This window comes from Cloeon dipterum, chromosome 1, assembly GCF_949628265.1.
Source record: "Cloeon dipterum chromosome 1, ieCloDipt1.1, whole genome shotgun sequence".
Taxonomy (NCBI): domain Eukaryota; kingdom Metazoa; phylum Arthropoda; class Insecta; order Ephemeroptera; family Baetidae; genus Cloeon; species Cloeon dipterum.
In genome coordinates this window covers 39,581,311-39,593,036 of record NC_088786.1, presented here as the reverse complement: position 1 = coordinate 39,593,036, position 11,726 = coordinate 39,581,311, and the positions used below count along the sequence as shown (strand labels likewise).

The 11,726-nt window shown below is 38.9% G+C and overlaps 1 long non-coding RNA gene across 1 annotated transcript; it reads right to left on the bottom strand.

Annotated features, from left to right (window-relative positions):
• Window positions 1-7,552: 7,552 nt before the first annotated feature.
• LOC135947325 (uncharacterized) lies at window positions 7,553-11,491 on the bottom strand. The gene is made up of 3 exons (XR_010575615.1): window positions 10,562-11,491; window positions 9,288-9,433; window positions 7,553-8,846 (listed from the first exon to the last, which is right to left on the bottom strand). It is a non-coding gene; the product is annotated as an uncharacterized LOC135947325 (long non-coding RNA).
• Window positions 11,492-11,726: the final 235 nt, after the last annotated feature.

Below are 11,726 nucleotides of genomic sequence, written 5' to 3'. Positions count from 1 at the left end.
TCGATAAATCGTTTGAAAACCAAAATTTCATGCTTTTTTTAAGTGTTTAAACGAATCATTTCATTCTTGAGCACATATTAAATACATAACCAATATTCTAGAACTGAATGAAAGGCTAAGTAAGTCCAGTAAAGTATTTTTTTTCGATTAAAGCTTTTAGGCAGGTGGCAAAAAATTAAAAATCAATCCACGCATATATTATTTTTTTAAAATCCCAAATTTCTGAATTAATTTCGCTACGAAAATAAATATTTTCTGGATAATTCTCAAAACTTAAGGTAAATAGGGAATGAGAAAAAAATTGCTTCGTTGAATTAACTGATTCGTCTAGACTCACAATTTCTAAGCAAAACGCCTTTTATTTTAACAGATGAGTGGCGGTAACGACTCAGATAATAAAGTAGAGAAATTCGTCCCTTCCCTTCTCTCCTTGCAACAATGGGCGATCAACACAATCGTAAAAAATATTGGAGGCTACAGTGACCTGATTACAAAGAAGATTGGTACTGTATAATCGTTATTTATTTGAGCTTTCTAATAATTTTAAACAATTTTCAGCTCCTCCCATGCGCAAAATATTGTTTGATGAAGCAATGGAAAGGATAAAAGAAATTGGAGCAGACCAAGTTTGGGCTGCTCTTCCATACCTTGGCCAGCAAAAGACGACTGAAATATTTTCAACCAAAGATTTTGCTAGCATTTTCCGCTTGCAATATAACTCTGGAGGTTTTTCTGAAGCTTGCGTTTCAATGGAAGAGGTAAAAAATAGAGCCGTGTAGCCGAAACATGACTAAAAATATTGCTTTTTACTTTTAGTTCCTTCAATATCTGGTCGAATTTGTTCCCAACTTGAAAGAGCTCGAGATTAAGGACCCAATTATGGCATACCCACACTCTGAAAGGAAAATGTTCAAAAAAATACGGCTACAGCCACTCGCCACTGACCTGCTCTTGAAGATGGAAAACTTAACTCGAGTCAGCATTAACGAAGTTACCATCACATTTACAGAATTTGTGCGGGTCTGCAGGGAAAGCCGTAACTTGCAGTCCATTCGAGCAAATAATATTCTTGTCGACATGGAACCAATTCATTCCTTGGGATACATTCTGGAGACACTCCCCTCTAAATTTGATAGCCAAGAATATATAGAATGGGAATTTCCTAGAAGAATTCACATATTTTTTAGGAAGACAAACAATGTTAAACCTCTTCAAGAAGCAAGGGTCATTCTTTCGAGTGACTTCTTTGACCTGATTCCGATTGGTACGACTCATCTTCAGGTAATATATATTTTTTGCCCAGGTGTTGTGCAGATTTTCATTAAAATGTGATATTATATTTCAGATTTATGATAGGAAAAGAATAGACTTCCAAAGCGAGAGACACCGTTTGCTGCGCAACCTGCGCAGAGTAGGAGGAACTCTAAAAACTCTTATCTTCCAAGACTTGAGGCCAGAATTCAAGATCACGTTCAGACATATCTTTGAACTCTGCCATGATCTGGAAAATCTCAAATTAAGGGACTCCTATTTGAGTCTTGAGGATCAGATAGTTTCTCTTGGTCAATTGAAAAGTCTTACCTGGACAAACTCGTAAAATATATATTTTGAAACGAAATAATAAAAAACTAACTCGATTATCATATTTACAGGAATGCTGGTGAAGAATTACGGTACGACAGCACCTTACAACTTGACAGAATTTTGTCTGCGCCTCATCTCCAAGACATTTGCATCCGCACTAACCTCAAATTAGATTTTGGTGACATAGGGTCACTTTTGAACCGGATTAGAAATCGTAGGATTTTGACCAAATTGACCAAGATGAATATTTGTTATTACGTTCATCGCAAATACCCATGTTCCAAAGAATCAGAATTATCCGATTTGGCTAGTGAACTGCGCTCTGTAGGTTGTAATGCATCTGTTTCAATTTATAGACTACCATAGAACAGACCAATCACTTTACTGTCCATAGACAGTAGGCTACGCTTGTTTAGGCATACACAGGCAAGTTAGCGGTTTCATTTAGTTTATATTACAATTATCAGAAACAAACGAAGCAATGTCAAAAACGAAGAATGAATCTGTAATATAAGTATTGTTATATTTTGTAAGAAAAAAGTTTCGTTCAGGGAATTGAATAAAAGAAAGAATGCAAACTTAGATAATTAAAGATTTAATTCATTGCATGAGAATATCTGGCGAATTATGTATTATTTATACGTAAATAAGCAGAAAACAAACACAATAAACCCCTAAATTCTCTCTTTTACCTAATTTGAAGGATTAGATTTAAGGATGGTGTCTGATTTTTTTCTAAAATTAATACAAAGAATCTCTAATTCTAACACTAAAAATTTTCGCTTTGGAGACAAGTGTAACAAAAGATCTCAGATCTGAAAACAGGATCAAAAGAAGAAATCAAATTTTAAACCCACTTTAATTGATATACGACAAAATATAGTGTCCCTCTGCCAGGTTGGATGGAAGGGCGAACCCCACGACCCACCCTGGCTGCGTCCAAGGCACATGTCTGCCCGACTCCAATGCGAAACTCTGTGACCTCGAAAAAAGCAGAATTTAGTAGTGATTGTAAATGGGTATTAAATGTTATTTTGAGTGAGTTCTTCTTTTCACCTAACACCCTGAACATCAGCAGTTTTTGATTTGTGTTGCGAAGTTTCAAGTCTTTTGAACGAGAGCCTTTTTGCTGCTGAAAATTTGGCTGTGGTAAATTAAAAAGCAGAGAGTTCGTTCTTTTCCATTAGCCCGATGTACCATCTAACGGTTGATTCATCAATTAGAGGGTTAATCAGCTGTTAATAAAGAAAGCAAAACGAAAAAATCAGTCAGCTTAAAAATTTCGTCAATTTCGATGCTGCGCACTAATCTTGAGCATGCGCAGTATGTTCAGATCGCTTCCTAATCTCACGGAAAGGACAAAACTCATCACTGCGCATGCATGTCCCGAATAAAAACCTTCTGCGCAGTCGTAATGCCCACCGGGGGCTGGGTTGCGATATCTCTGTTTGTTCCCGCCCGTTACAAGTCAATATGGCGTCGAAAATCAGGATTCATTCCAGCGGTTAATCAGAAGTTTTAAAAAAGAGCCTCGCTGACCTAATAATTTCACTTCCATTGGCCTTATATTGTGCCATCTAACGGTCGATTCACCAATTACCGTGCTCTTCAGGTGTTACTACAGAAATAACGTAAGAAATATTCATCCCGCTGACGGATGATTAGAAATACTTGTAATTAATGTAGTTTTTTTTTAGTGATTTCAGAAAAATTAAATTTCAGTAAAAAATTTCATGAAATAAGACGAAAGCAAAACAAAAACACACAGAGACGTGGTTATAATTATTGTAACAAAAGCTGCTGGACCAGCTGATTGTCATTCGTTTGGCTGCTGCACCGAGCGATGGTGCGAGGATCCTGCTCACCGACACCTCACAGGGCCACAGACCACCAAAACGAGCAGGAGGATGGAGTCATGATTTGTAATTATCGGAAGTTAATTATTCTCTTCTTAAACTTGTGTTTTGTTCTATGTTTGCGTTTATATTTTTTTATTTTTGTTCCCTGCCCTCCACTGGCAGTGAGCGGGCGGCGGCGAGGAGACAGCTTGGCGCCGCCATGGCTGCAAATGCTATTGACTAGGCTTCCGCACGCATTTCTTTTCCTCTTCGTGTCACTATTAGCCGAGTCAGAATTTTGCAAGGCCACGCAGCCTCGTGAAAAAATGAAACTGAACAAAATGGTGCTTCAATTCAAAAAAAAAGTGCGCATAATAATGAATAATCGAATGCAAAATCCTCTCGTAATGTATTGACTTGATTTATTAAATAAAAAAGATTCGTATTTGGCAATCCTTTTATTCAAACATAAAATTTAAAATGTTGACAGTAGGAAATGCTCGACGAGCCTCATTTCCATGAGGGCTCTGGCGAAGTAGCCACGCGGAGGTGCGACTGGATGACGAAGGCGGCGCTGTCTGAGGAAGAGGATGCCGTGCTGGATCTGGATGGTCAGCGCCGCCCATCGAACACTCGCGAACTCTGCCAACGCCGGATTAGACAAATTAGACAATAAAATGCTTTCTGACTCACCTTTGACGGCCTTGTAGCGCTTCCACGAGCGCTGGATGACCAGCGCCTGCCGTGCTGCACCACCTGCGACCGGCGCACCTCCGCAGGAAAAGCTTCGTCTTGCAGACCTTCCTTGCTCGGCACGTCCAGCGGGCAGATGATCAGGCTGACGGCCACGAGGGGGTTGAGCTGCATCCAGAAGGGGGCGCGGCGCGGCGTGAGGAGCAGGGCGTAGCGCTTCACCAGGTTGAATCATCGCGACGTCGTAGACGCAGAGTCCAGGCTCCAAACTGAGCATCATCTCTCGCTCAAACTCGACGTCTCACATGATGGGGCCTATGATGCAATGCACTGCAAGTCAGGGGTGAGAAAATGTCACTGCGCTGCAGTGAGAAAATCTCACCAAGCCGCATGTCACTTACGTGTGAAAACAACTCCCCTTTGAATCCCCAAGAATAGTGACATGCGGTGAGGTGAGATTTTCTCAATGCAGCACAGTGACATTTTCTCACCCCTGACTTGCAGTGTGGGAATTAGGAAAAAGCAGGGTCACACCCACAAGCGTCAAAAACCAGGCGGGCATGACCCTGCTGGAAATTAAGTTTAAAAGGGGAAATTATATTAAAAGGGGAAAATTAATTGAAAAAGGGAAAATTAATTGAACAAGGAAAAAACAGGGTCACACCCACAAGCGTCTAAGACACAGGCGGGCATGACCCTGCTGGAAATTAAGTTTAAAAGGGAAAATTAAGGAGAAAATGGAAAATTAGTTGAAAAAGGAAAAAGCAGGGTCACACCCACAAGCGTCAAAAACACAGGCGGGCATGACCCTGCTGGAAATTAAGTTTAAAAGGGAAAATTAAGGAGAAAAGGGAAAATTAGTTGAAAAAGGAAAAAGCAGGGTCACACCCACAAGTGTCAAAAACACAGGCGGGCATGACCCTGCGGGAAATTAAGTTTAAAAGGGAAAATTAAGGAGAAAAGGGAAAATTAATTGAAAAAGGAAAAAGCAAGGTCACACCCACAAGCGTCAAAAACACAGGCGGGCATGACCCTGCGGGAAATTAAGTTTATAAAAGGGAAAATTAAATAAAAAAGGGAAAATTAAGGAAAAAAATAAACAGCAGGGTCATCCCCGCAAGCGTCAAGCATGACCCTGCTGGAAATTAAGTTTAAAAGGGAAAATTAAGGAGAAAAGGGAAAATTAATTGAAAAAGGAAAAAGCAGGGTCACACCCACAAGCGTCAAAAACACAGGCGGGCATGACCCTGCGGGAAATTAGGTTTAAAAGGGAAAATTAAGGAGAAAAGGGAAAATTAGTTGAAAAAGGAAAAAGCAAGGTCACACCCACAAGCGTCAAAAACACAGGCGGGCATGACCCTGCAGGAAATTAAGTTTAAAAGGGAAAATTAAATAAAAAAGGGAAAATTAAGGAAAAAAATAAACAGCAGGGTCATCCCCGCAAGCGTCAGAAACGCCGGCGGGCATGACCCTGCTGAGAAAGGAATGAAAAAAGAAATTGTACTCACCCTGAATGTGGCCGTGGTCCTCTACAGTCGCCTGGTGGTCGCTGGCTGTCAATCCTGAAGCGCGGCTGCAGACCGGCACCGCGCACGACATCGTCCCGTCACTGCCAGTTACAGACTAACGAGAGTGAGAGTAGGAGAAGCGAAGCAGCAGCCAGACACCAAAAGTGGTAGGAGTGGGGGAAAACGTCGGTTCATCGCTCCCCACTCCTTCTCCTCTGTTTGTGACTCTGGCTGCTTCTCCTTAAATGCCACGCATGCGCACTTGTACCGTCTGGCTCCGCCTCGACTACACAAGAACCACGTTTGGCGTTGAGCCCGCGAATTAAGCTTATTGAAATGAAATGATCGCGTGAAATCAACGTTTTGTTTAAAATATTATTCGTACCATAAAAACTGCGTATTTTTTAACAACCAAACGCGAATTTCCCTGCTTCAAGAAAAGGGCAATAATCAGTTCAACCCCGAAAATCTGCGTTTGACTTTAGTGAAGCACAATTTTTCCGCGATCAGGACGAATAGCAGGAAATTTGGCCGTTTAAAATGGCGGATGTACCCGAATTTTAAATCAAAAAAACAAACTCAATGTCAATTCGATTATTATTATCTAGAAAATCGTGTTTGTTAGTTAAGACTATGATATAAGCGCAATTTATCCACTATCAAGACTCAATAATTAATTCATAGTGGCTCGCGAGAATATTGCGGAAACGCGATGAAAATCTTTGCCCCCAAAATATGATATAATGTAGTGTACTCACCCTAAATGTGGCCGTCGTCCTCTATAGTCGCCTGGTAGTCGCTGGCCGCCTCGCTGCTCGCTGGCCCCTCAATCACGGCTGAAGACCCGCACCGCGCACGTCATCCTCCCGTCACCGCCAGTTCAAGACTGATGAATGATGAAGTGTCAAGTGATGAGTGTAGGAGAAGCGAAGCAGCTGCCCGAGTCATATAAAGAGGGGAAGGAGTGGGGAAAACGTCGCTTGTTCGCCCCCCACTTCTTCCCCTCTTTTGCTGACTCTGGCTGCTTCTCCTTAAGTGCTGCAAACCACGCATGCGCACTTGTGCCGTCTGGCTCCGCCCGCGAAGTCAGCTTGCCTGCGTTTGCGCTCTCCGCGATACAAACTCAATTTAGTTTAAATTATACATGAATAGTTTTTAAAATTATTGGAGGCAGCAAAAAACTTATTTTTTTTTTACTTTTAAATTGGAAACTTGGTTTGAGTTGACAGTGCAGTGGCTGTCCTTTATTTGCGATTCACAGATTCACACAGCACAAATGCGGGATATTCCATCAACTGTTAATTATATAGCAGCAAAAGGGTGATGGGAAGGGAACCGAATTGTGTTTGCAGGGCGCCGCACGGACGCCTCGGGAAACTATAAGTTCTGTTCCGTGTGGCTAATGATGATGCCTGTTGACCTCTGATGTCGCAAAGTTGAATCTCGAGACCCATAATTGGGCTCGTCTTCAGGGTTGCAATGCACAAAAATGCACCACTTGTTTTTGCGCAACCAACACCCGCCCAGAAATTTTTCGCCCGAGAATATTCCTGGAATATATCAACTTCCTCTGGGAATATTCTTCAGGAATAAATTTGTTTTAAATAGAAGTCACGCCTTTATTTCGCCCAGGAACATTCCTGGGAATATTCCGTTAGGAATAATTTGGGAATGTTTCTGGGATATTCTTTGGGGGTCATGATGAGCTTTTTTGAAAATCCCACCAAGAATATTCCAGAATCATTCCCAAATTATTCCTAACGGAATATTCCCAGGAATGTTCCTGGGCGAAATAAAGGCGTGACTTCTACTTAAAACAAAGTTATTCCTGAAGAATATTCCTTTTTATCCTCTTTATTTATTATAGGAATATTCTTTTAAATTTTTCTAGAATATTATTAATTGGTTATTTTTAATTTAATAACACAATTTTATTATCTTGTTACATAATCTCAATTGAGTTTTATTAATTTTCAACACAAAAGTACATACGGCCATAGAAAGAGGAAAATAAACTGCATACACAACAATTTGCATTAGGCTACACAGATTAGAAATTTCCCCACCTGGAAATTCAAATTACAATTTTTTACAGATTATTTCCGGACTATTCTTAGAACATTTTGAACAGATTGACCTTTAATAATACCCTAAAAATAATCCTTGGAACAAACTTTAGAAATGGTATTTTGGAAGATTTTTACCTTGAGGATAATTTGTATTTGCGTAAATTGAGCAATGAATATTTCAGGTACCTTTTCAGATAACAAATTTGATAACTATACAAAAAATCTTCCAAAAGTGTTAGAACTTGGAAGAAATTTCAGAATACACCAATTGTATAAGCCTTTATAGTGCTCTAATCCGCCAACAATTGGTAGCACACCGGCCACCGTATACTTCAGTAATAAATTTTATTTTAGGGCACTTCTGCTGAGAATCCTGCTGCTGATGTGCATTCTTCACTCAAAATGCTTTCTTTAGGCGTGTCGAAAACCAAAATCAGGTCAGCCAATCGCCGTAGAATCGTTAAAACTATTGTTTGAAATAAAAAAATCGTATCCAACATTTCTACAGGAAATTTATTAACCAATGTTGGATTTTAACAAGTCTACAGAAAGCATTTAAGTGAAGAATTGTAATAGGGGAATGCAGAGCAGCAGAAATGAGTCTGAAGTCGCAGCGGAAGTGCCTTAAATTAAAATTTAATACCGAAGTTTACGGTGGCACCATTTATTTGCGGCTTCGAGCGCAAAGGCGGCTTAATTATGCAACAACTGGTGAATTGACATTAAATTTTAAATTACACAAAAAGAATTTTAAATAGACATAACTTATTTCATACACAGGGATATAATGGCCCCACAATATGAAACCAAAAAAAGCTGTTCTAATAAAAATTTCATAGAAAACAATTGGTAAAATTTTGATATACGCAAAAAAACTTAATCGGTGGGCGGCCACACCATGAAAGGATAAACCTCAAAATCCAATGCGGGATTTTAGATCACAACTATTAACTGGAACACATACACTAGCGTCGCACTCACTAAACTTCACATCTTGTGTCTTTAAGAGTCAATGATGAGGGTGACTAGCCTTGTTGTTCACGTTTAGGTCTTCTTTGTGTCCGATACTCTAATGCGGCTGGTCTCCCAATTCTTCAGGTTCCTCCTACCGGAACAGGCTGCAGCTTCCTTATCGTCATTACTATTAGACTGAACTGGAAAATTTAAAAGTAACGATAAATATATAGAATTGATCGTAAATGTAAAACATGTAAAAATGGTCATTTTTAATACGGGGAGTGCCATGTGAGCATTTAAATTTATATTGTTTATAATTTAAATTCTTGAAAAAACTAAAATTACAAGTATACAATCATTTTAAAGGAGTCCAAAAAGTTCGTAAAAATTTTTTCCTACTGACCGAGGACTGGTAAGGGCGCACACGGTGTTAGCACGAATGCTAAAACTGGGGTACCAATAACACCTCGAATGAATGACAAGGGCTCAAATTTACATTAATATTTTAAGATATTTTTATAGCGGATATTTTGTAAAAGAAAATTAAAATAATATCTATTACCTCTGCTATACAAAACCCTGGCCAAAAGATCAAAAGATGAAATGGCGATTAAGGAGAGGAAAATAAATATACATACCGTATCCTTCGGACCACTGCATGCCATTATTCTGCTCTGCTGCAAGATTAACCGAAGCCTCTTCGGTAGAAGTGCAGCCACATCTCCGGTCGTCACACTTTAATAGTATAAGATGGAGGTAGAGGAGCAGAAAGTCAAGACCACTTCTGCAAAATACAATACAAAAATCAGAATGAGGAGGAAGATATTTTAAAAACGAAATTAGGTTAGAGATTTAATTTTTAAGTTGGCAAATTTAACTACATACATACATATTTTAATATTTTTAAATCAAACGTTTCGTTGAATTATGATAAAAATTCAGGGTTTTCCGGGCTACATATCTCGCCAGTTCTTATAACAATGCCATAAAAAAACTATAGGGCTGGCAAAAACTGTATAAACTAGCGGTGAAAAGTGTAATTTTACCATGGGTGTTTTTAGATGGATGCATAAATATTTATGTCAATATGCATGCAAACGCATTTTTTTTTAGGAAAATCATTATTTATTTAATAGTGATAAATGCATGCATGCGCAGGGGGCTACCACTCTTATGGGCCGAACCCGTTCCCGCTAAGAGCTTTCCCCCCCAACCGTTGGTGTCGCGTCGGTCGCTTTAAAACAGGGTTATGGCCGCCATATGCGGTGTTTTGGGGGGCGTAACTTTATGACGTCACAAAGTTACGCCCACAAAACACCGTATATGGCCGCCATAAGACCTGTTTTAAAGCGACCGACGCGACACCAACGGTTGGGGGGGAAAGCTCTTAGCGGGAACGGGTTCGGCCCATAAGAGTGGTAGCCCCCTGTGCATGCGTAAGCTTATGGATATATGTATGTATGTGTGGAAAAATTACACTTTTCGCCGCTAATTGTCAGTTACATACAAACATAATTTTCGCCACCCCTGCTAATTATGTAATATGGGAGTCTCAAAAGAACTGGCGCGATATGTGTGTACATAACCCGGCAGAAACTGTATGTAACTTTACTATAATAACCCATATTACATAATCCCACTATAAGACATAATATTCATAATATTATTAAACTTACGGGAGAAAATGTATTTTTAAAAATTAATAGTTTATATGCCGCGTTTTCTCTTCTTGATAGTTTTTTTTGTCAGAAGTATGTATGTGAATGTATATCATACATACATACATCTTGATACCCCACAAAGGTTGCGAAAATTGATTAAAAAGAATAACGGATGACGGCCAAAACAAGTAATTTTTACACAATATTCCGCAAAATTCATACATACATACATAAATACACATTTTACACACCTGCGTATGGAAGTTCTTGAAGTCGAGGCCATATCTTCTGCACTGAACACAATATAAACTGGCCAAACTGCTCAAATTTATTGACTAAATGACTTAACTAACACTGCCGCGGTTGACGGTTGACGGTTGGGACGCGGCTGACGTAATGCTAATGCGAATTTTCTGGCTTCTGCTGGAGAATATGATGGAAGCTTCTGGAATTAGGGAGAGGGTCCTGATAGCGAAGCAGGACAGAAGTCTGCTTGGTGCTTGCCTGCCCGCCTACTCCCTCCCCCCTCCTTGTGCTGCCGGTGCTTGCTTGCCCGCCGCTGCTTACGCTGACTATACTCTCCCTCCTCCCCCTTGCATTCCATTAGTTTTCTTTTTCCACTTTCCCACGCTCTCTTAAGCACTTCAATAAAATAATTGAAAATAATACCTAATAAAGAATAATTGACTATCGGAACCAAATAATTTTATTTCTCACTGTGAAAACTTTGTCGCATGAATAATTTAAAATAATTTTGAATTAACTAATTCTTTGAAATTAGCAAAATGTGAAGATAATAATTTTATCATTTATTATATTTAGGGCCGTAATATATTTCCGCGTGATTTTCTTAAATTTTGACTTTAGAAAAAATAATTTTTGAAAATTTTCTAAGTTCACTTCCACTTTTGGAATATTCTTGGAATAATTTCAAGATTTATTCTTGGGAATGTTCTTGGAATATGCTTGGCACAATTGAGAAAAATTTAAAACTTTATCCAATTTAAATTATTCCAAGAATATTCCCAGGATATTCCAAAAGTTCATTCTTTAGGTATGTTCAAAGAATATTTTTGTGTTATTCTTAGAATACTCTTAGAATAATTTTAATGGTTGATCTTTTCGAATGTGCTAAGAATATTCCGGAATAATCTCGAATAAATTGGGGTGAAAAATTTCTGGGCGGGCTAAAAAAATTTTAAATCCATTGGATTTAGTTGAAAACCAAGTAAATTTCAAAAATATTTTATACAGAAAATATAGCAAAATACACTGGAAGGTTTCTTTAATTTAAAAGGCAGCAATTTTTTAGAATGCCACTATTCGTTTTAATTTGGTACAATTTTATACATCAATGTGCTTCTTGACAATATGACGGTACAGTTCTTTCTTTTTCCGGTACATTTTCGGGCACTT